Raw genomic sequence first — 27,148 nt, 5'->3', positions numbered from 1 at the left:
CTGACCACTGTGTTTTTCTTCTGAATATTCCCTCTGACTCGAGTTAATAACTATAAAACCTGTTTTAATAGTCAATACATTCTCTTCCTGTCTTTCCAATTCATTTGTTTTCAGAAATCACTTATTGTCAATGACCATATACATGTAGATGGGTTTCAGAGACATGTATGAGCTGTTGCACATTTCATTACCTCTTATGAACAGAGTCAGTCAAACCAAGACTGCTGTTGTTTTGCTTGGTTGTGTTCTGTGCTTCGAAAGGATCTTCTAACAGATTTTATTGTATATAGAACTAAATTAATGATTCCGACAATTATCTTACCTAATATTTCGAGTTCATCTGTATTGATGCAGTGCCTCCACACCCACTGATGGTGTAAATACAGGGCAGTTACCTTCCCTTGTGCTTCTCGAATGCACCAACTGGATCTCTAACATCTCACGATGATTTTGCTGCATAAATTAATTCAGTTATGACAGAATAATGGCTACTTATAGAACAAGTGCCAAAATCGGCATCTATTATTCATTTCTTACCATAAGAGATTACCAAAAGAGTTTATCTTGCATTGCATGCTATCTGGATGCCATAAAGAACTATCAACAACAAAGAAAGTTTTATATCAAATACAAGAATATATATAACAGCCATATCTACATCAATACAACTGATGCTCTTTCAATCATAACTATGGAACATATCAACCTTTCATACTGGTAAAATGCCACAGAAAATCATTGTACATAAGTCAAACTACCAGTTTCAGAAAAGTACTATGTACTACATAGTTTGTTCAGACAGACAAAATGACAAAAACATTTTTTATGTATAAACAGACACCAAAATTAGAGTTCCTTTTCAAAAATAAACTAGAGAGTTGAAATAACAAGTGGCAACTTACTATGATAGTTTTATCTGCAGACTGTATATGGTCGGAAATGTTGATTTTCTGTAGGTGCACATTCCAGCTGGTTTCTGCGTGTTTTGTACTGTGTTTCTGACCTCCAGTGTTTGTAGGCTTCTCCCCCTCTGTGGATAGAGAACAATGAAATCTTTAGCCTGATTTCTGACTGGTACAAGTTTTCACAACATACAATACTGGACAACTCTGTTTGCTGGGTTTTCAATTAGAGCTTTCCCCACAATACTGTAAAGAATGTTTTATCAACAATGTTTTATTTTTGCTAATTTCAAACAAAGTCAGCGGCAATTCAAAACACTTGTGCATATTTAGCAAGGTGAGAATAGGCCTAGATATGGATAAATAAATCCATATACAGCTTACACAGACCATCTTAATAGTGCTTTTATCTTCAACATCAACATTTTTAAATCTAATTGATATAAATACAATTGGCTGTTTCTTATTAAAAAAATGTTTATCAGATATTTCAGGAGCAGCAGCAACAGCAGTACTAACTGCCTACCTAATTAAAAAAAGCTGACTTTTTTGAAAATTATAAAAGATAGTAATGCAGTCTACAAGCTGAATGTCTTTCTTTGGTACTTAACACTATAAACACAATTTGTAACTCTCTTATATGCTATTGTTTATTTTCAAAACTCATTTACAGTAGTTGCCCTACCAAAATTTATATTAAAAAGACAACAAGAGGGTCATGATGACCCTGAATCGCTCAACTGAGTAATATGAGCCACATGTTTAAAATGGCAAACTGATGCTAAAATATTAGGAAGTAGGTCAGTAGGTCACATTCGTGGTCACTAATAGTCAGTTTTAAGACCAGTGTGCAAAACTGTACATGTCATCAAAATTTCAAGGCTGTATCTTAAAAACAAGAAAGTAGGTCAATAGGTCTAGGTCACAGTCAAGTGACCCCTTATCTCTTTGGGTCATCAGGTATTTATAATTAAACAGTCTAGGAAATACGATCTGATAACTTTTTAAGTATTTATTCCTATATAACTCATATAACAAGTGACCCCAGGGTGGGGCTTCTTTTCACCCCAGGGGCATAACTTGAACAATCTTGTTACAGATCCACTAGGCAATGCTACACACCAAATATCAAAGGCCTAGGCTTTGAACTTTAGACAAAAAAGTTTTTTTCCCCTATATGTCTATGTTAAATTTGGGACCCCCAGGGCAGGGCCTCTTTTCACCCCAGGGGCATAATTTGAACATATTTGGTAGAGGACCACAAGGCAATGCAATAAACCAAATATCAAAAGCATAGGCCTTGCAGTTTCAGGCAAGAAAATTTTTAAAGTTTTTTCCTATATGTAAGTCGATGTTAAACTTGAGACTCCCGGAGCAGGGCCTCTTTTTACCCCAGGGTCATAATTTGAAAAATTTTAGTAGGGGACCAAAAGGCAATGCTACGTACCAAGTATCAAAGGCCTAGGTCCTGTGGTTTGAGACAGGAAGATTTTTAAAGTTTTTTCTTATATAAGTCTATGTAAAACTTGTGACCCCCGGGACAGGGCCTCTTTTTACCCCAGGGTCAAAATTTGAAAAATTTTGGTAAAGGACCAAAAGGCAATGCTACATACCAAATATCAAAGGCCTAGGTTGTGTGATTTTAGATAAGAAGATTTTTAAACGTTTTTCCTATATGTCTATGTAAAACTTGTGACTCCCAGGGCGTAGCCTCTTTTCACCCCAGGGGCACAATTTGAACAATCTTCATAGAGGACCATGAGATGATGCCACAAGCTTAATATCAAGGCTTTACACCTTGTGGTTTTGGACAAGAAGATTTTTAAAATTTTTCCTTTTTGTTCTTACAGTACCACTTATTTAACTACCAATTCAGTGGTTCCCCATTGAGAGACCTTTAGATTTGATTATTTATGATGAAGAATTCTTTCACTGTATATTGTTATGTATTATTATGTCTTCAAAGAAAAGCACTAAATCTGCTCAAAACTAGAGCTATCACTAAAGGTGATGAATGTACCCCCCGCATGCACTGACACAGTACATTGCAATTTGATGCACACAAGATTGCATAATTATGTGGACTGTATGTATATAGACTGTATGTATACAGTATAGTAACAAAAAACAAAGTCCCATAACTATGCTAAAAGAATGTAACATGCACCATGCACAACTAGGGTTGGTACTGATCACTTGTGTGAAGTTTCATTAAATTGTGTGCAAGGGTTTGGTAGATTAGGCACGCACAAGATTGCATATGCAGACTGTATGTACATAGTATGTTAACAAGAAACGAAGTCCCATAACTCTGCAATTTTTGTCGCTGAAAGAACCTAACATGCCCCATGCACAACTACTGTTGTTACTGATCACTTGTGTGAAGTTTCATTAAATTGTGTTAAGGGGATGAGGAGAGATGGTGCGCACAAGATTGTGTCTATGTATATAGTATAGTAACAAAAAAACAAAGTCCCATAACTCTGCAAATTTTTTTCTAAAAGAACCTAACATGCCCCATGCACAACTACTGTTGGTACTGATCACTTGTGTGAAGTTTCATTAAATTCTGTCAAGGGGATAAGGAGAGATGGTGCGCACAAGATTGCATCTACGGACAGACAGACAGACAGACAGACAGACAACCTGAAACCAGTATACCCCCCCTTACAACTTTGTTGTCGGGGGGTACAATAAGATTTACCTATTCTAAAATGTGAGTGTTTATCCTTTAATACACCATTTTTTACATTCTCCCTCACTGCAGCAAAAGTTTCTATAAAATACATGCATTGCCTTCATATTAATCTGCACAATTTTGTATGACTGATTTGCTGAAATTTGCCCAATTCATGTAGTTAAGAAGCCCTATCTTTATCTTGACAAATAGTAACTAGTCCAGGGTAAGAAAAATGTGCAGCTGGACCAGGACTAGAGCCCGGGGCCTCAGAATACCAATGCTCTACCAGCTGAGCTACACTTCCGCCTACACACACTCTCCCCGTTATAATTTCCAAGTCCTATACTGTGACATATTTCCCCACCATTTTTTTTAATTTTGTCCTCGAATTTCAGTGGGTACTTTATACATAAGCAATTACAGGAATCGGAGACTAACCAGTTTAATGCCATCATGGTCTCATGTTAAGCGTCAAATGTCACTGGGTGAGAAAAATGTGCAGCCAAACCGGGGCCTCAGAATACTGTTCCGATGCTCTACCAACTGAGCTACCCGGCCGCCTACACACTTACTCCCCATTTTAATATTCAAGTCCTATACCATGACATTTACCCCCATGAGAAGAAATTCAGTCCAATGGATGAGTCCACCAGTATTTCCCTTAGATTCACAAGAAAATTCTTCCCAGTTTCCAAAAGTATTTTCCTCTATCAACAGTCACTAGCTACTAACCTGTCCGCCATCTGTTGCTGCTGTGCCAGATGCAAACGTTTCTTGTCTTGTCCTGTTCTGGTGTCCAGTATATCTTCCTCATCCGAGTCATCAACTAGACCACACTTTGAGAAATGTTTCACCTGTAAAGAGCAAATATCAGTTCTTAATATTGTAATATAAAGAGATTCTTAAACACTCTAGAAACCTGTTTATTACTAATTCATATGTACATCTACCAGTTCAATATTTATGCAGTACTTACAAACAAAACACTTGGATCAAAATTTGCGTATTTAAAAACCTACAGTTGTTTTCATATGGATTTTTTGGTGGTCAATTATAAACAAGAGGACCATGATGGCCCCATATCGCTCACCAGAGTTTATCTGGCCTACTGACCTAGATTTTGACCCCAAATGACCCAGTTTTGAATTTAACCTAAAGATCATCAAGACAAACATTCTGATCAAGTTTCATATAGATTGAGTCACAACTGTTGCCATTAAAATGTTCACAAACTTTTTCTTTGATTTGACCATGTGATCTAGTTTTAGACCCAAAATGACCAAGATAATCAAAGTACTGAGAGGACTGATGGGGGCAATGCTTTGCAGTTTCAACACTTGATGTAACCCATTCATGTCAGGGAAGTACATGCAGGCATTATGTAATGCATTTGTATGTGGCAAGAAATGGAGTGGTCACAACTTTAACAGTGCACAACAATAAAATTTATTAACTTTGTGTTCAATACACTTCTACATTTTGTTCAAAAGGTAAAGATAAAAAATCTAGTCTTGTTCAATAGCAGTTGTTCATTGACAAACAAAAACCTTTCATTGCCGGATTTGATAAAATGAAAAAGATAAAGCTATACAATGTATTTCAATTTCTTCAATACTTCTGTCTGCATTCTATGTCCTGACATCATGTGTTCTTGACAGTCTAACAGAAACAGGCAAACTTTGTAACACTTTATGAAAGTTTGGAAAGAAAGTCAAAATATTCCAATATGTGAAAGTTTAAAGGAACAGGATTTCCTTGAACTGACATTGAAAAAATCTAGGCTATGTTTTCTAATGTGTAAAATACTTATCAATTAAAAAAGTCAGGAATGTTTTTGTTACAAATAAGCATCATTTTAATAAGGAGTCGTCATTAGTTAACTAACACACACATGTAAAAAAAATATTTTTATAGATCTACCTTTTTTCCATTCCAACTATTGCTAAACTTCAGTAACTGTTTTCTTAAAAACATACATGATATATGATGTTATTATTATTCATATTGTTTGTTATGTTTGTTGATCAAAATAACATTGTCTGTTTCAATTTTAGGTTATTTAATGTACACCTGTATTCCAAACTATCAATATCATGATATAAGAAATACATTAAAAACCGTGATTCGTCATATCAATGAACCTACCGAACTGGCGTATACAGTTAGGTTCGAGTAAATAAGGATACGAAACGCCCGTGGAAAAAGAACATGGTTTCTGGTGGTTCTGCCTTCGAATATCACCATCAGAAACCATTTGCACCCTCAGATAGATGAAATACATTAAACTGGTAACATAAATGTATATCTGCAGGTCTAATTACCAAGAAAATGAGGCCAAAATATAACGGACACCTGCGGCAAGTTATCATCGCGGAGTGGTGGATTACCTCCCATAGCAAAAATTACTCGGTCTGAAAAATTATGAAATACGTTTATGTACGCGCAATTATAACAGTATTTAGCGCACTTATTACGTTAAACGATAATTGTCCTGCAGATAAATACCAGTTTGATCAGCGTATATGGCTTTTTTTTTAAAATAAAAGTCTGGGAATGAATGTTTTCTTCGGTCCTTTTTCAAGGATTTCCCGAACATTATAATTATGTTAAACACGTCATATACATAATGTTCTGATCTTTAGACTAAAGAATCGGGCACATGTTCAGTTTGGGAAATGCTGTACTTTTCCAGAATAAACGCGTTTCTATTGGCCCTATAGTGAGGTCGGATTTCAGGAAAAAGTAAAAAAAAAATATCTCTCCTGATTTGCGGTGGCGTAGTGGTTCCAACTGAAATTACTGCATGCCCGCAAGATTCTGATGCCATACATTTTGACAACATCTCCATGGATTCAAACCTTCCCTAGATGACATGTATATTCAGGATGCTCTCTCCAATTCACAGTACATATCCATATCGATGCACTCTTTGCGAAATCTGCTATATCGGCGGTTTCTTTGCGTCGGCACCGGCTATTCTTTGCTATAAACAGTGCCCATGTTGGTATGGGAGGCGAGCTGCCATCATAGGTATGCTGCTCAAAAATAACATAAGATTCTCTGTTCTATATTTATACGTTTACTTCTTAATTATCAGCGATTTTGCTCGCAACTCGATGAAATTTGTTGATGGTGTACTGACATGGAACACTAGCCCGACTTTTTCCACAGTCTTTAACCAGTTTTTGCTTTGATATCAATATCATATCATACATATCAAGCGCACTATTTGCATTCATTTATCAATATTCTTCCAAATAATAAAGATAAATAGGCCGAAACGTAGATGGAATTTTTCAAAACCACTTACTTTCGGTTTTGTCGTGGCACCGGCGGTCTCTCTGCATACCAGTTTTTTTGTTTTTTGTTTTTTTTTTGTTTTTTTTTAATCACAGGCAGGCTCTCTGCATTGCGCACAGAGAGGCTCTAGGCTAATGACTATCTAGCTTAATTAATCTGGTGTGTTTATCTGACTTTTTATAACTGCCAACCTGTTTATAGCAAAGAATCGCCGGTGCCGACGCAAGAAACCGCCGATAAAGCATATTTCGCAGAGAGTCCGCCGATATGGATATGCACCGTGCAATTGTGTATTAAATTTTAGTAACTACCGTATTTACCCTAAGTCTTGGGACAGCATAAAATAATTATTTTTTTCACTGTCCCAAGACTTATTTCCCGAAAAATAATTATTTTGAAAAGTGTCCCAAAAATATGGACAAATTCTCGGTCATCGGGTAACATCCCCCACCCACCCGTGTTGAAAGCGAAAAAATAAACGTTTAACGATTATCGGTAATTATTCTGTTGATAAACAAAGTAATTGGCCTTGTTTTCATCATCAATTAACACCCCCTCAAAGAGCTAAAAGTGTGTCGGTATCATGACATTAGAAGTGGAGATCAAAGCGGTATAGTTTCCCCGAGATTTTCATGGCATTACGTCATGTTTTCGCGCCAAGTTGTACATCACTGTTTGATCGTACCGCCTCAGTTCTTTAAAGAGCTGAGAAGTAGATCTAGTGTTGTGAAAATCAATGAAAAAACCTTCTTTTTAATTTGTTAAAGGAATGTGCAATATCCCGTATAAACTGACAGGTAAACGTGTCAAACTATAATAGCGGATATCTTACCTCTGTGACCTATTTGCCCTCAAGGAAATTTCAAAACGGTTTGAGAAGAATATCTTATTATAAAGTGTCGTGTCAAAAAATACATGTACATGCACAAAGATTCATTCAAAACTTATTAAAAAAAACGCAACAACATCATTGTTTTTGTTTCTTTAAACCGCGTCCCGATTTTCTATTTACGTTCACGAGGTCACGTAACAGAAATCTGTTTGCCAAAAATCGTTTTACTTCATATTTTTAAATTGCTGCCGCTTTTTCATTATTTAAGATTTTTCTATTCTGTTTTTTGCACTTTGTGGTCAAAAGTCTGAATTTTATGCCTATAGTTCGCATCATTTATTTACTTTTAGAAAGAAATAAGTATTTAGGATCGCGCTCTTTGAAATTTTGCAAGTAATTTTATGAAAATTCGACCGTTTTTATAGAATTTTGCCTACATTTCTGTCGATACCTTTTTAAAATCGTTATAGAAATCAAATTATATTACTTCTCAATCTACGTTGAAAATCTGAAGCGATAAAATCAAAAAATGAATGTGTGACGCGTGTTAAACAAAAGTAACGGCGTTGTAAGTTAGACATTACGATAGGTCGCACATGCTCGTGGAATGGAAAATTACCGGCATGGCGTTTTGATAGCTGTACGATTTGCGGGTAAATTCCAGTCAGTGGTAAATAAAAATAACTAACTAACGGAAAACGGACTTCCTGGCTGCAGTAAAAAAAAATATACAACACTTAACTGGTATGGTAAAAAAACACTTTACTGTCAAAAGAATATCAAGTAAAAACACGACACGAAAATGTTAAAAAAGTAATCTTTGGTTCTTATAATTATTTGACATTTTGATCGATACAAAAACCATACAATGTATAATAACGGTATTTGACTTACATCATGAATCAGTAACAACCATAGTCCCAACACTTAGGGACGAAAAATATGCTGAGAAAATACATGTCCGAAAAATTAGGGACAAGAAAAATAATTATTTTTCCAGATTTTAAGGGTGTCCCAAGATTTAGGGTGTCCCAAGACTTAGGGTAAATACGGTATTTGAAATTCAATTCATTTTTATGCAACTTCTGTGGACAAGACATTTTGATTAACGATTTACAGCTGATTTCGAGATCAAAATATATAATTATACATAATAAACAATCACGAATAAGGACGGTCCGGCCATGTACATAAAAATGTCTTTAAGCTTTAAAATGTCCTTAATAGTTGGTGTAAAACAGAAGTTATCTGTTCATAGTTGATTTTACGAATTCGAACAATGAAGGAAAAAATCTACTGACGATTATTAGATTAGATAATAATTACAAAAAATCAAACTGTCAAATTAATCGCCCCCCTCCCCACCCCACAACCAAATAAGTCATAAATTCAAACTGACGAATAAGTAATAAATTTTTTCTACCTATTCTATTTCAAGTAAAACACTGTTTTTTATTTTATTTTTATTATTATTATCTTTTATATAGTATTAATTTTATAAATAACATATTTCTTGAAAATATTTTCTTAGACATGCGAAAAGTATTTCATTTCAGCACTGTATTTTCTGAAATAATATGTTCCTAGAAAAAACACCTGCACAGAAAAGATATTTTAACAGATTACGAATCGGGATCTATAGGTTGTTGCCGCATATTTATAGATTCGCCTACTGATAAACGACGGTACTGATCGCCGCAAACTGATAAAAGTTTCTCCATAATACACATCCACAACAGTGTCGAGGCACGGTGATGAAAAAATCAATAATCTATCGGCTTATCAGTGCGTTGCAATTCCTTAGTAGTTGCTATTTTCACGCAGAATCATGAACACATTTTTTTGAGCGTATTGAAACTAGTTATTGGATTTCAGAATAGGTCACATGATCAAAACAAGTGTCGGTTTCAGAATCGATCATGTGATCAAATCAAGCGTCTTTATTATTCTTACGCTTAAGAAGATCTATTATAATTTATATTTATAATCATGCAGTTTAGTTTTCTTCACATACTGTTGTTGATATAAAATGTGTAGATCTATTTCATCATATCTGGATCGAAAATATAATTGCAAAATGCAATATGAAAGTTATGTTTGGTAAATATTTTGGAACTTGTTTTCTGTGTGTTGTCAGTTTGGTCATAAGCTTAACAAGAAAATTGAAAGACGGTTTGTTAAATCTGGGGGCATTGCGCCCAAAAACTAGACCTAGAGATCATCAAGACAAACATTCTGACCAAGTTTCATAAAGACTGAGTCATAATTGTGGTCTCTTAGAGTGTTCGCAAGCTTTTCCTTTGATCTGACCTGCTGACCTAGTTTTGACCCCTCATGACCCAGTTTCAAATCTGACCTAGAAATCATCAAGACAAACATTCTGACAAAGTTTCATAAATATTGGGTCACAACTGTGGCCTCTAGAGTGTTCACAAGCTTTTCCTTTGATCTGGCCTACTGACCTACTTTTTGACCCTACAAGACCCAGTTTCAAACTTGACAGAGCTCATCAAGACAAACTTTCTGATAAAATTTCATGAAGATTGTGTCACAACTGTTGCCTCTAGAGTATTCACAAGCTTTTCCTTTGATTTGGCCTACTGACCTAGTTTTTGATCCTCATATGACCCAGTTTCGAACTTGACCTCAGATCATCAAGACTATCATTCTGACCATATTTCATAAAGATTGAGTCACAACTGTGGCCTCTTGAATGTTCACAAGCTTTTCCTTTGATCTGGCCTACTGACCTAGGTTTTGACCTCATATGACCCAGTTTCAAACATGACCTAGAAATCATCAAGATAAACATTCTGGCCAAGTTTTATAAAGATTGGGTCACAACTGTGACCTCTAGTGTTCACAAGATTTTCCTTTGATCTGACCGGGTGACCTAGTTTGTGACCCCACATGACCCAGATTCGACTATGACCTATAGGTTACCAAGACAAACATTCTGATTAATTCTCATGAGGTTAAACTTGAATTGTGGTCTCTGGAGTGCTGTAAAGATTTTCCTCTGATCTGGCATTGTGACCTTGTATTTAACACCACATGACCCAGTTTCAAACTTGACCTGGAAATTATCAAGACAAACATTCTGACCAAGTTTCATACTGAGTCAAAATTGTGGCCTCTAAAGTGTTCACAAGTTTTTCCTTTGATCTGGCCTACTGACCTAGTTTCTGACCCCACATGTCCCAGTTTCGAACTTGACCTAGAGATCATCAAGACTAACATTCTGACCAAGATTCATAAAGATTGGGTCACAAATGTGGCCTCTAGAGTGTTCACAAGACAAATGTTGACGGACTACACACAACGCATGACATACGCTGACATGCGCTGGACAGTGACCAGTCACAATAAGTCACCTTGAGCACTTTGTGCTCTCGTGAGCTAAAAAGTCATTTATAGTAAAAACAAAGTGAAATTAATCCTAAACAAGAGGGCCATGATAGCCCTATGTATCGCTCATCAGAGTTGATCTGGCCTACTGACCTAGTTTTTGACCCCACATGACCATGGGTTGAACTTGACCTAAATATTATCAAGACAAACATTCTGACTAAATTTCATAAAGATTTAGTTACAACTGTGGCCTGTTGAAGTGTGTTCACAAGCTTTTCCTTTGATCTGACCGGTGACCTAGTTTTTGACCCTACCTGAACCAGATTTGAACTTGACCTATAGATTATCAAAACAAACATTCTGACTAATTTTCATGAGTTTCAAACTTAAATTGTGGTGTTGAAAAGATTTTCCTTTGATCTGGCCTAGCGACCTAGTTTTTGACCCTACCTGACCCAGATTTGAACTTTACCTAAAGATTATCAAATCAAACATTCTGACTAATTCTCATGAGTTTCAAACTTAAATTAAAGTGTTGAAAAAATTTTCCTTTGATCTGGCCAAGTGACCTAGTTTTTGACCCCACATGACCCAGATTCAACCTTTACCTAGAAATTATTAGGATAAACATTCTGACCCAGTTTCATAAAGACTGAGTCACAAATGTGACCTCTAAAGTGTTCACAAGCTTTTCCTTTGATTTGACCTACTAACCTAGTTTTTGACCACACATGACCTAGATTCAAACTTGACCTAGAAATCATCAAGCCAAACTTTCTGACTAAGTTTCATAAATACTGGGTCACAAAATGTGGCCTCTAGAGTGTTCACAAGCTTTTCCTTTGATTTGACCAGGTGACCTAGTTTTGACCCTACATGACCCAGTTTCAAACTTGACCTAGAAATCATTAAGACTTACATTCTGACCAAGTTTCATAAAGATTGGGTCATAAATGTGGTTTCTAGAGTGTTCAGCTTTTCCTTTGATCTGACCTACTGACCTAGTTTTTGACCCCACATGACCCAGTTTCGAACTTGACCTAGAGATCATCAAGACTAACCAAGTTTCATAAAGATTGGGTCACAAATGTGGCCTCTTGAGTGTTCACAAGGCAAATGTTGATGGACGCCGCACACCGCCAGTCAACGCCAGACGCCGGACAAAGACGGGTCACAATAGCTCACCTTGAGCACTTCGTGCTCTGGTGAGCTAAAAAACAAGAAGCTTCGTTAAATAAATGCTTAATGCCCCTTGTGATCTCCTTGTCGATACAAAACAATCTAAGTCCGAAACGAGGTCAAGTTCAAGGTCAAGGTCAAACTGATGTTAGGTGAAGTCTGAAGATGAGGAATGGTCACAGGTTACATCTGCATTAGTAACAAGTCATTCTAGTTAGGTGTATTGATGCTAGATGAAACAGTCACATTTAGTTAACCTTGTATGGACAGACGAATGGACAGACAGGACAATCACTATATGCCTTCCAGATCAGTAGATGCCGGGGGCATAAAAAACAAAACAGGGCAGTCTGAAAGACAGCTAAATCCCCTGTCACTGTTATGGATAGTGAAAGGGTAAACCTTTGACCTTGAGCTGTGACCTTGACCTTGAACTGACATGACTGACACATAAATCCTGCACATCAACTTGATCAGGCGATCATTTGACCCAAGTTTCATGAAAATCCTTCAAGGGGTTTAGGAGATACAGAGCTCAAACATTTGACCTTGAGTTGTGACCTTAACCTTGAGTTGACATACCTGAATCATGAGTTCTTGATGAGGTGATCATTTGACCCAAGTTTAATGAAACTTCTTTAAGGGGTTTAGGAGATACAGAGTGGACACAAAATGGAAGGCTCAAACCCCTGTGACCTTGACCTTAAGCCGGCATAGCTGACTCATGAGTTCTGCACATCTTCTTGGTGAGGTGATAATTTAAACCAGGTTGTATATGAATCCTTCAAGAGGATTAAGAGATACAGAGCAGACACGAAATGGAAGGCTCAAACCTTTGACCTTGAAGTTGAGTTGTGACCTTTACTTTGAGCTGATCATTTGACCCAAGTTCCATATGAATCCTTCAAGAGGATTGAGAGATGCAGAGCAACACCAAATGGAAGGCTCAAACCTTTGTCCTTGAGTTGTGACCTTGACCTTGAGCCAACATGGCTGACTCATGAGTTCTGCATATCGTTTTGATGAAGTCATCATTTAACCCAAGTTTCATGAAAATCCTTCAAGATGTTTAGGAGATACATAGCGGACACACAATGGAAGCCTTAAACCTTTAACCCCAAGTTGTGACCTTGACCTTTAGTCGGCATGGCTGACTCATGAGTTCTGCACATCGTCTTGATGAAGTGATCATTTAACCAAAGTTTCATGAAAATCCTTCAAGGGGTTTAAGTGATATAGAGTGGACATGAAAGTGTTAGACGGACAGACAGAAGGACCTATGGAAGGACGGACAGATGGAGACCATTCCTATAACCCCACCATTTGTGGTGGGGGATTAAAAAAATTCTATTAGAAGTCCACACAAAACTCTTTCCAGGTAGAGGACAAAATACACCTAAAATTAGATGTAACATGCATGTTGTATCACAGAAAAGTAGTGTTGATTTTTCACTATGGCCAGTAATGAAGAAGTAACAATATGCTCTAATTATAATACTAGTAAGAGGGTCATTATGACCCTGGATCACTCATCTGAGTAACATGAGCTACATGTTTCAAATGACAAACTGATGCTAAAATATTAAGAAAGTAGGTCAATAGGTCACATTCATGGTCACTGAAAGTCAGTTTTAAGATTTGTGTGCAAAACTATATGTCATTCACATTTAAAGGCTGTATCTTAAACAAGAGGGTCATGATGACCCTGGAACACTCACCTGAGTAACATGAGCTACATGTTTCAAATGTCAAACTGATGATTTTTAGAAATTTTTTGGAAGATTTTCCAATGTACAATCAAGTAACCCCTGGGGCGGGGCCAATTTTACCATCATGATCATGATTTGAACAAAGTTTATAGAAGTCTACCAGTCAATGTTACATATTAAATATCTAAGATCTAGGCCTTCTGATTTATTTTCAGCAAATTTATGAAGATTTCCCTATGCACAATCAAGTAACCCCTGGGGCTGGGTCAACTTGACCCTGGTGGGGTCAAGATTTGAACAAATTTTGTAGAGATCCACTAGGCAATGCTACAGGTCAAATAAAGCTCTAGGCCTTCTGGTCTATTCTTAGAAAATTTTGAAGATTTTTCTATGTACAATCAAGTAACCCCATGAGGCGGGGTAAATTTGACCCCAGGGGTCATGATTTGAACAAATTTTGTAGAAGTCTACTAGGCAATGCTACATGTAAAATATCTAAGTCCTAGGGCTTCTGGTTTTTTTATAGAAAATTTTTGAAGATTTTCCTATGTAAAATCAAGTGACCCCTGGACCAGAATAGAAAAAAGCCCTGTTGACCTTTGACTCCCAATTGTGACCTTGACTTTTGAGCCAGGGGTCCGGGTTTTGCGCATGACACGTCATTTCATCATGGGGAACATTTGTGCCAAGCGATATTAAAATCCCTTTATAAATGACAGAGTTATGGACCGGACAAGTTCATGGCATCATGCCATGTTTACATCTGACTGCCAAGTGTGACATTTGAGCTAGGGGTCTCAAAGTGGTGCAAGACACATCCTCTTATTATGAGGTACATTTGTGCTAAGTAATATTAAAACCCCTTCTTGGACGGCAGAGTTATGGACCAGACAGGAAAAAAGCTCTGTTGACCTTTAACTCCCAATTGTGACCTTGACTTTTGAGCTAGGGGTCTGGGTTTTGTGCATGACATGTCTCATCATGGGGAACATTTGTGCCAATTGCTATTAAAATCCCTTCATGGATGACAAGAGTTATGGACTGGACAAGAAATTTCACATAGACGGACCGATGGATGGAAGGAATAACGGAATGATGGAAAAGCAAATTCCTGTAGTCCCCGAAACTGGTTTTCAACTAGGAGGGGACTAATAAACACATCTTCAAAATAGTACAGCAATATACCTCAGGTCTGTAGTTAATAAACATGGCACTGACTTTAAGAAAAATCTCTTCTTATCTTGTCTTGTCATCTCATTGCCTTCAACTTCTCAGGACTCTGTAAAATATCAATAGTAAGATTTACATTACAGTATTTTTATGTCCCCTCCACCCTAGGATCATGAAAGCTAAAAAGGGAGGTTGGTCATGACCAGCAGATGACCCCTATTGATTCTGATATCAGTAGGTCAAAGGTCAAGGTCACAGTGACCTAGAACAGTTAAAGAGTTCCTGGCCAATAACATGCGAATGCTAAATAGGATGGTTGATCATGACCAGCAGTTGACCCCTATTTACTTTGAGATCAGAAGGTGAAAGGTGAAGGTAACAGTGACCTAGAACAATGAAACCCTTTCTGGATAACAACTTGAGAATGCTTAAGCCTAGGATCACAAAACTTAATATGGAGGTGGACCATGACCAGCAGATGAACCCTTTTTTGAGATCAGTAGGTCAAGGTCACAATGACTTTTTCTTGCCAAATAATTAGAGACTGCTTTGGTCTAAGATTTTGATACAGAGCTCAAAAATGACCCATAATTATTGTTTGCGGTCAGTACATCAAACATCCAATGCACAGTGACCAAATAATTTCTGTTCAATGTGCAGAGTTATTGAATATATCAAAGGGGACATTTCGTGTTCTATATTAACAAGATAAAAATGAAAGGAGATTCAAATATGCTATACTTGTATAAAACTGAGCAGTCACAGATAAATATTGCAGCACTTCTTACAATGCCTCTTAAAAACCTACTAACATTTCTCTACAGATTTACAAGCAGGGGACAAGACCAAAACATCTCCACCCACGAGTGTTAGGCAAAGATGTAGAGCTAGCTAGTGACACTCTCATATTTCCAAAGAGGCTTGAAGTAACAGCAATGGAGCACATAATTCAAATTTCAGCTCTTATAACAATCTGCTATACAGAAAATTTAATCTGCAAAAAAATTCAATACCTTAACCAGAGTTCAAACAGATTTATCTCTTGGCCAAACACAGTTCAAAGTGATCTCAGCTTTCTTATCGAGACCTTCACCAACTTCATGTTTGTTGTCATTGTCTGGGTACACGAATACCTCTTTGCGATGGAAAAACACTGCAAAGGCAAAGTTTACACTAGGTGATATACATTATAACAGATAGAAATTAAGGTTACAATGTAAATATTGAATTTCAACTCTGATTATATAACCCCATCTCTTAACAAGGAACTGGTAAAACTGAATGATGCTCCCCGATGCATGTGCTTTTAAATTGTCCCAATATTAGGAATAACGTATTATTAACAAGACTAAAAAATGGACACAATAAAAAGAAACTAGATGTGTGTCTATAGGACACAGGTGCCCCCACTCCTGCCACTGTAACATGGTTTTATGACTCAGGTTAAACAATTTCTAAGATGTTTGCAACACAAACTTTTAAGAACCTTATGTGTATTTTTCACTTAGTTAGCCATAACTTTGGCCTAGCTGAGTAAAATCCTAAAGAGAACACTTCACAGGCTATAAAACTAGAATGCGTCTGTAGGACACAGGGTGTGCCCCCGACTGGTACATTTGTCACAAATAAGGGGAAATAATTTAAATGTTTGCAGTCTTAATGGGGTATAGCCTAAAAAAATTATGAAAAGGATTCATTATTCTATAACATATCCTTTTTGAGCTATGAGCATCACAAACAAAAAATCCATTATTCTGGCTATTTCAAGGGCTATAACTCTGTAATAAACGCTAAAATTCTCAAGAAGAATGCCAAGTGTGCAAGGTCACATTATGATAAAGACTCAAGCAAGGTTTCATGAATTTACATTAAATACTTTCTGAGTGAGGCACATAATTAGGTGAAAATATGCATTTTTTGACTATTTCAGGGGCCATAACTCTGGAAATAGGAGGCGGACCAAGATGAAAACTAGGAGCAGGGCAAGTTCATATCATGATAAAGACTCATGCAAGGTTTCATCAATTTATATCCAATACTTTTTGAGCTAGGCGTGTCACAAGGTGAAAATGTGCATTTTTTTACTATTTCAGGGGCCTTAACTCTAACAAGAGGACCATGATGGTCCTGAATCGCTCACCTGTCCCAACATGACCCAGTTTTGAACTGAGTATGACGTCGTTTTTTTTCTATTATTTGACATAGTGACCCAGTTTTTGAGCTCATGTGACCCAGTTTTGAACCTGACCTAGATATCATCAAGATGAACATTCAGACCAACTTTCATACAGATCCCATGAAAAATATGGCCTCTAGAGAGGTCACAAGGTTTTTTCATTATTTGACCTATTGACCTAGTTATTGATGGCACGTGACCCAGTTTCAAACTTGACCTAGATATCATCAAGATGAACATTCTGACCAATTTTCATGAAGATCCATTCAAAAGTATGGCCTCTAGAGAGGTCATAAGGTTTTTCTATTTTAAGACCTAATGACCTAGTTTTTGACCGCAGCTGACCCAGATTCGAAATTGATCTAGATACCATCAAGATGAACATTCAGACCAACTTTCATACAGATCCCATGAAAAATATGGCCTCTAGAGAGGTCACAAGGTTTTTCTATTATTTGACCTACTGACCTAGTTTTTGACGGCACATGACCCAGTTTCAAACTTGACCTAGATATCATCAAGGTGAACATTCTGACCAATTTTCATGAAGATCTTGTGAAAAATATGGCCTCTAGAGAGGTCACAAGGTTTTTCTATTTTTAGACCTACTGACCTAGTTTTTAATCACAGTTGACCCAGTTTCGAACTTGGCCTAGATATCATCAAGATGAACATTCAGACCAACCTTCATACAGTTCCCATGAAAAATATGGCTTCTAGAGAGGTCACAAGGTTTTTTTATTATTTGACCTACTGACCTAGTTATTGATGGCACGTGACCCAGTTTCAAACTTGACCTAGATATCATCAAGGTGAACATTCTGACCAATTTTCATGAAGATCCATTCAAAAGTATGACCTCTAGAGAGGTCACAAGGTTTTTCTATTTTTAGACCTAATGACCTAGTTTTTGACCGCAGCTGACCCAGTTTCGAACTTGACCTAGATATCATCAAGATGAACATTCACACCAACTTTCATACAGATCCCATGAAAAATATGGCCTCTAGAGAGGTCACAAGGTTTTTTCATTATTTGACCTACTGACCTAGTTTTTGATGTCACGTGACCCAGTTTCGAACTTGACCTAGATATCATCAAGATGAACATTCTGACTAATTTTCATGAAGATCTTGTGAAAAATGTGGCCTCTAGAGAGATCACAAGGTTTTTCTATTTTTAGACCTACTGACCTAGTTTTTGACCGCACGTGACCCAGTTTCGAACTTGACCTAGATATCATCAAGATGAACATTCTGACCAACTTTCATAAAGATCCCATGAAAAATGTGACCTCTAGAGAGGTCACAAGCAAAAGTTTACGCACGGACGCAGGACGACGGACGCTGCGCGATCACAAAAGCTCACACTGTCACTTTGTGACATGTGAGCTAAAAATAGGGGGCGGAGCCAGACGAAAAATAGAAGGTGCTTAAATTCATATCATGATTAAGACTCATGCAAGGTTTCAACAATTTATATCAAATACTTTTTGAGCTATGTCTGTCACAAGGTGAAAATGTGCATTTTTTACTATTTCAGGGGCCATGACTCTAGAAATAGGGGACAGAGCCAGATGAAAAATAGAAGATGTGCAAGTTCATATCATGATTAAGAATCGTGCATGGTTTCATGAATCTATATCAAATACTTTCTGAGCTAGGCATGTCACAAGGTGAAAATGTGCATTTTTGACTATTTCAGGGGCCATTACTCTAAAATTAGGAGGCGAACCCAGACGAAAAAGAGAAGGTGCGCAAGTTCATATAATGATAAAGACTCCTGCAAGGTTTCATCAATTTATATCAAATATTTTTTGAGCTAGGCGCGTCATGAACTTCGGACGGACGCACGGACAAGAGCAAATTTATATGCCCCACCACTCAAAAGGGGGGTGGGGGAGCACAACAATCTTCTAAATGTTTTATGATTCTAGGTCAAGTACATTTTAACAAACATGTTTCACAAACTTTTTTTTTTTTGAGTAAATCTGGCCAAGAAGTCTGGTCTTGTGTAATGAAAAAACTTCAAAAACAAAATAAATCAGGGGCCATAACTCCTACATGACTGAATGAATCTGGACATGAAACCCCAGGTGCACAACTGCACATGCTGACAAACATTCCTGTAAACTTTGGTGACTAGGTCAAATACTTTTGGAGCTACGTGCGACACAACATTAAAATGACCAATTTTTTACTAAGTCAGGGGCCATAACTCCTACATAACTAAATGAATCCAGACGCGACACCCCAGGTGCACAACTACTCATACTGACCAACATTCATGTAAAGTTTTGTGACTCTATGTCAAATACTTTTGGAGCTAGGCACAACAAAAAATTCAAAAAGCTGTAGCTAACTTTCTAGCCGAGTTGTTTCCCTTTGTAAGACTGCCTGCTTTGCAAACTATTGTAATTTAGCATCACAAAAGGTCACTGGTAACTATTTGACAGCAAAATAAAAAATGTGCGTCAACCTCATCAGGCTCATGAGCGTCAAAACAGATGTACTGGTACTGATGATAAACCCGGACAGATGATAAAGTCGACCACCTTGGAAATATTTTATTGCAATCGGTTATTTATAAAATTGAACACACCATCTAATAGTTTCCATTTACAACACCAACTGGTGTAAATAAAAACAAAATTGGTAAATATTCTGTATAAATAAATGACTTACATTGATCTGTATAAAAAATATTTATCCAAAATTACTGGGGAAGAGGGCGTTTTTTTGCGCATGCTCACTGTCGCCACTTGAAGGCCTGACATTGGGTAACTTTTCATTACTTGATCAGAAATGACTGTTGCAGCTTTTTGGGGAAAGTTTCAATAAAATACTACGAAGAAAATTTTGTAGATGACAAAGTGTTCGAATTTATCATCAGTCAACCTGCTTACAGTCCCCATTTTACTAACCCCTTTCAGGGCCTCACTTCGTGTGAGTTTGCTAACTAAATATAAATTTGAATTATGCAAGGTTATCAGCAAATGTTAAGCTTTATTTTGATACCAACCATTGATTACAAATTTGAGAAATAAAAAAGTTACAGGTAAAAAACCTCATTTTCTGTTCGGGTTTATCATCAGTACCAGTAGTTTGTTTTTTTTTATCTCCGACTCGGTTGAAAAATTATTACCATATCGTCAACAATTTCATCCTCTGCACTGAACTGGTCGGATAGTAAAATGACTTGTCATCAAGCATTTAACCATATTGGTCATTCACTGTTCTTTTTAACTGGTACCATACAAAACTGATAAAAATTGAAAATCCACGTTGTTTTTTTCCTTACAAATGGCAAAGTTCAATCTAAGGGAAGTAACTTTGAGCGAATTAATTCTGAACCTATCATGTGACAAATTGACTAAATGTTTTTGTTGTGTTTTAGTGTAGTATACATCAAATCACCTTTTTTTTTTCAGAAAGAACTTCAAATGTATATTGTAAATTACCGTAGTCCCTCAAATAAATTCTGCTGAAAATAACGTTGGATGACTTAATTTATGCAGGAAGGTCTAATACAGATTTAGGTTAGAGACCACCAATTGTTTTGGAAGTGTCTAGGGTACGGACCCGTACATCTAGACAAACCTGTTTGGGGTTTTCTAGAGGTACGGACCTCCGTTTTTCTAGAGATTAAGGGTTACAGTTCAAATCTGGTAAAAATGAAATAACAATTAAGATTTCTAAATAATTATAAACAACTTGTTGCAATGCTAAGGCGGTATGTAAACGATTGTATCATATCAAGAAATACTTTATCTTTCCAGATAAATAATTTTTTACCAGCTTTCGTCCTATAATTGTTGATAAAACGCACAGACACTTGGGGATCAGCACCCCCACCCCCTCCGAATCCGCCCCTGCCAACCTTCAGCCAATACATTTTTGTCTTACCTTTCTTTGAACTTGAAGTCTGGTCATATTATGAACAATATTAGAATATATAATTATGAGTTTTTGTTTCTAAAATGTTTTAAATGTTCCAAATCAAGAAAAAAAGATGACTGCGTCAGGAATCAAACCCAGACAGTGGCGGCAATAAAGTAGCGAAATATAGATATTAATTTTTATAATCGAGACTTTCATCATAAAAAGTAGGAAAAACAGCAAATTCTCATGTGTTTCTGTAAAATTATAGTTTGTCAGTAATAAAGTTTTAAAGCTTTCTTAAGAAAAAGAGCATTTATTTCCAGATTTTTTCTTCTTTTTTTCTGGAGGCCAGTCCCTTTAAGGTAAGTTTGTAAACAAGTGCAGAGAAGTTTGTTTACTCATGAAAAACTGTATACATTGTCTGCTGTCATTTCTGTCTTGGAAAGCTTTAATGATTTATGGGGTAAATAACTGATAAAGTAAAATAAATTTTAAAAAATTTAACTTAATTGAGGAATTAACTGCAAACATATTGTTTTTTCTATTTGTTGCATATATATTACAACAACTGACATAGTACCTCTGACCAACAGCCTCAGGACAACAACCTCCCGGCAATAACACCTCTTCAGAGCAACCAAAATATCTGTCTCCATCAGATGTTGCTCTGCATAGGTTATACTGAACTGATCAGACTTACACCAAACCTAGTCTGTAGCATAAACCTCTCAAGTTTATTATGCCCCCAAAGGGAGGCATATTAGTTTTCAACTGTCTGTCTGTTAGTTCATTAGTTAGTTCGTTCGTTCGTTCATCACAATGTTAACTTTTTGCATGAAGGCACTTTACTTAAGAACCACTGCACCCAGGACCTTCAAACTTCACGTGCTGATAGTACTTATTGAGTACCCCACCCCTACTGACTTTGGGGTCACTAGGTCAAGGGTCAAGGTCACAGCAGCCAACATTAACTTTTTGCATGAAGGCACTTTACTCGCGAACCACTGCACCCAGGACCTTCAAACTTCACATGCTGATAGTACTTATTGAGTACACCACCCCTACTGACTTTGGGGTCACCAGGTCAAAGGGCAAGGTCCGTCCGTTAGTTCGTTAGTTAGTTCGTTCGTTCGTCACAACGTTAACTTTTTGCATGAAGGCACTTTACTCACGAACCACTGCACCCAGGACCTTCAAACTTCACATGCTGATAGTACTTATTGAGTATACCACCCCTACTGACTTTGGGGTCACCAGGTCAAAGGTCAAGGTCACAGGGGCCAATGTTAACTTTTTGCATGAAGGCACTTTACTCGCGAACAACTGCATCCAGGACCTTCAAACTTCACATGCTGATAGTACTTATTGAGTACACCACTCCTACTGACTTTGGGGTCACCAGGTCAAAGATCAAGGTCACAATGTTAACTTTTTGCATGAAGACACTTTACTCGCAAACCACTTCACCCAGGACCTTCAAATTTTACATGTTGATAGTACTTTATGAGTACACCAACGTTGAATATTCTCTACTTCCACTCTTTACGGAAATGACGTCAGATTTCAGATCCATGATGTTACACAGAAATCAACAAAAGGGCACGAAAGATGCACATACTTGGACAGTTTTTGACATCGAGAATAAGATGTCTTTATGTACTCTTTAAAGACACATTAATAAACATATTACACTGTAAATTTTGAACATCTGGTTTTTCAGACATTGTTGTTTAAACTCTATAGTTTTACCTTAATGTTTATTATTGAACAACCTTAATTTAACTCTCTGATTAGTAAATAGATTATATTTATTGTATCATATATTGTGCAATGTCCACATTGAGAAATTCACATGTATACCCAAAGCAAATTAAGCCTGCTGGTCAAATAAAAGTCATCCCCTTGTCACAATGTAAAACAAACTGGACAAATCATAAAAACTGTCTGGGCCTAAGAATAAAGCCAATGTCCAGACAGTCTACCAAACAAATTAGGATGCTATTGAGTTAATTGTCTGATTGACATTTGAAATATTATTTTATGACATTTTTATTATGACCAGACTACTTTCAAGATACATCTTCTGTATAAAAGCTTGGCAATATCAAAGACACAAACACCAGAAAGAATGACTTGACTTAGTATACTAAGATCAAACTTTGTGATATACATCTGGATATATTCTCTATATGACTTATACTTAAAATCTGGATACGATTACATTAAGGTTTCGAAGTAGGCCTTGAGTAACAAAAGTCAAACAACACCAAATAATAGAAAGAATTGTTTGACATGAAAATTAAACAGCATGTAAAACATATAGTTTGTGCACTTTTTGCGAGGTCAGGGATATATTTGTTTTGCATGAAGTGATTATTATTCTAGCTCTTACGAAGTAACATTTTCGCTTTTTTATTTTGATTTAGTGGACATGAAAACTGTATTTTATACATTTCAGGTGGATGTTTTAGCTGTGTTGAAGAGGCATGCATAATTTGACTTTATCTTATCTTATGGACTTATTTATGTTGTCACAAGAGGAAATAAAGATTTGAAAATACATACAATTGTGTTGATTAGATCCTGGGTCACAAGTAAAATTCCCATATTTAAATAGCAGAAATTCATTACCTAATATAGTTAAATTATGGGTAGTATGCAGTCGTTAACATGTCGTGTTATGATTGGATTTTGGTTGGATTAAGGTTGCATTATAGATTTTCGACATTGTATTGACTTCGGATTATGACGTCTAAAAAACCTTCAAATCCAACTATAATCCAACGCCGATCCAACATCGGTTCAACGTCTATACGACGTCTTTTGTTTGCTGGGTTATGATGTATTTTTTTAAAATAGTTGGAAAACATTACCTACGTATCGTTTTAAAAGTATAATCGCTGAACATGTAGTATCTAATTCTGAATAAATTGTTCACGTTTTTTCTTGCTTTTGTGTGTGTCACTGAAGGTGATAGATGTCTAAATATGTTAAACAAATGCAAGAAAACCTGTAACCAGTAATATTTGACTTTATATAAATGGTTTTGGACTATGTTTTTTTTTTTATATTAGACATTAATAATTATCTTTAAACATTTTCAGAAACATATTGCATAAAGCATAAGATATGTTATGCTAGGGACAGTCATATCAGATTTGCAAGGGGAGTTAAAAAATTTACTTTCAAGATATGCATTGCAATAAATGGATTCACAGTCTTAATTGATTTTGATATAAATCATTGCATTGATGTTTTTTTTTTATTTCTTAAAAACATTAAAACTTTTAGAAATTGGAAGTAAGAAGTTTTAAAATTTTTCCATCAAACAGATCTGTCAAATATGAAATATTTTACTTTTATCACATTTTTTTATAGAATTGTTAATCATGCCATTTCTTATAGAACTTACTTTTGAAAAACACGAAAAACAAAATTTTGACCTTGGGGAAATGTGTATCATTCAAAATAACGTATCTTGCACAGTACCTTCTGGGTGTTTTTTTTCTTATATTCTTGTACAAAATTTAGGGCCCGTTTTGGTCCGCTAGTGACTTCAGAATGTTGACTGTTGAAAACATTGTTCCATCAAATAAACAAGAGGGCCATGATGGCCCTATATAGCTCACCTGAGTACGAAGCAAAATTTTGACTGATGAAGCCCAAAGGACAGAAACAAAAAAGGGGAGAAATTAAAAATAAATCCTCAGAAAAAAATATCTAAGTCCAAAGGAAAGGAAAATCAAAGGGAAGAAATTTAACCAAAAAGAATTTTTTTTTTACAAGGTACAGATATGTCAAAATACACCTAAACATTGGAGGTACCATTCATGTTGTACCACAGAAAAGTGGTCTCAGTTTTTCCCTACGGCCAATAATAAAAAAGTTACTAAATAAGCTATTAATAGTAACATAAAAGGGAAGTAATTAAAAAAAAATATTGTAAGTGAATAAAAGAAGGAGCTGCCAAATAAAAACAAGAGCACTGCAATGCAACGCAAATGCAGAGCAATATAAACACAAAACAAAGTCATATGATATTTGACCTCTGTGACCTTGGCCTTGAAGTGAGCCATCCAAAACATGCGCTCTACATGTTGTTTCGATGAGGTGAACATTTGTGTCAGGTTTCTTTGAAATCCTTCAAGGGGTTCAAGAGTTACAGAGCGGAAGGGAAATTGCTAACCAACAGACAGACGGACACCGAGGTGATAACATAATACGTCCCTTTGGGGCGTATTGAAAGGAATCGAGATATTATGGTGATACAGGTTTCAGGGGCCATAACTCTGGAACCCATTAAGGAATCTGGCTGGTTCATGAAAGGAACTGAGATCGTATGGTGACACAAATTTTGTGCAAGTTTGATTAAATTCAAATCATAAATGAAGCTGCTTTTGTGCAGACGGTCAAAATAGCTAATTCTGGCCCTATCAGGGGCCATAACTCAGGAACCCACTATGGAATCTGGCCAGTTCAAGTAAGGAACCAAGATCTTGTGGTGACACAAGTTGTGTACAAGTTTGGTTAAAATCAAATCATAAATGAAGCTGCTATTGTGCAGACAGTGCCAAAAAAGTTAATTTTGGCCCTTTCAGGGGCCATAACTCTGGAACCCATTATGGGATCTGGCCGTTTCAAGAAAGGAACCATGATCTTATGGTGACACAAGTTTTGTGCAAGTCTGATTAAATTCAAATCATAAATGAAACTGCTATTGTGCAGACAAGGTCAAACTAGCTAATTCTGGCCCTTTCAGAGGCCATCACTCTGGAACCCATAATGGAATCTGGCCAGTTCAAGAAAGGACCCAAGATCTTATGGTGATACAAGTTGTGTGCCAGTTTGGTTAAAACAAGAGCTGTCTGTAAGACAGCGCGCTCGACTTTTCTCAGTGCTTGACTCTGAATTTGAGCTTTGCCAGTAAAAAAAAGTCCAAGTTTAAAAGGGGCATAACTCTGTTAAAATTCAAATTATAGTTATGAGAATTGTGTCTCCTGGTGTAAACTTTGATAGTAAATAACTATTTTGAGTTTCAAGTCAAAAGCTTTAATTGTAACAGAGATATTTGACTTAATCAAAAATTTTAACAAAATTTCTAAGTTATAAAGGGGCATAATTCTGTCAAAATTCAATTCAGTGTTATAGGGATTGTTTCTCCTGGTGTAGACTTTGATAGTAAATAACTATTTTAAGTTTCAAGTCAATAGCTTTGATAGTAACAAATATTTGACTTTATCAAAAACTTTAACCAACAACTATGCCGATGCCGGGGCGAGTGCAATAGCTCTACATTTTCTTCGAAAAGTCGAGCAAATAAAATCATAAATAAAGCTGCTATTGTGCAGACAAGGTCAAAATAGCTAATTTTGGCCCTTTCAGGGGCCATAACTCTGGAACCCATAATGGGATCTGGCCAGTTCGAGAAAGGGACCAAGATCTTATGGTGATACAAGTTGTGTGCAAGTTTGGTTGAAATAAAATCATAAATGAAACCTCTATCCTGCAGACAAGAAATTGTTGATGGACGGACACACGGACGGACTGACGACGGACGAAGGGTGATCACAAAAGCTCAAAAACCGTTTGATTTTACCTTAACTCACTAAATTCGGAGGTTAACTCATTAAATTCGGAGGTAGAAAATAGTTAAAAAACACAAATCTTCAATGTGGTATGAAAAACTTGATCAAAGTGTGACGCCAACGCTGTGGTGAGTAGGATAACTCTTCTTATTCAAGCTTAAACATTCTGTAGATGGAGCATATTGTACAGTATGAATGCCAGCATACATGTGAATGTGACTCAGGGAGATTGCAGAGATTTTTTGGTCTCTTGTGGGAAAATTAAGCAACTACTAACCAATCCAAAATGATCAAAACAGTTGGTCCAGTTTGTTTCTTTAGATAATGGTTACAACGAAATGATACAAATACACTGGAAAAATGAGTTACCCTTTATTATTTGA

The 27,148-nt window shown here is 36.4% G+C and overlaps 1 long non-coding RNA gene across 1 annotated transcript; it reads right to left on the bottom strand.

The window, feature by feature from the left end:
* Positions 1 to 149: 149 nt before the first annotated feature.
* LOC123531209 (uncharacterized) lies at positions 150 to 20,587 on the bottom strand. The gene is made up of 6 exons (XR_008366936.1): positions 20,444 to 20,587; positions 16,137 to 16,276; positions 15,139 to 15,232; positions 4,315 to 4,436; positions 903 to 1,030; positions 150 to 453 (listed from the first exon to the last, which is right to left on the bottom strand). It is a non-coding gene; the product is annotated as an uncharacterized LOC123531209 (long non-coding RNA).
* Positions 20,588 to 27,148: the final 6,561 nt, after the last annotated feature.

The sequence above is a fragment of the Mercenaria mercenaria genome, chromosome 14, assembly GCF_021730395.1.
Source record: "Mercenaria mercenaria strain notata chromosome 14, MADL_Memer_1, whole genome shotgun sequence".
Lineage (NCBI taxonomy): Eukaryota > Metazoa > Mollusca > Bivalvia > Venerida > Veneridae > Mercenaria > Mercenaria mercenaria.
Note: the sequence above shows the minus strand (reverse complement) of the source record. Positions and strands in the feature narration are given on the sequence as shown.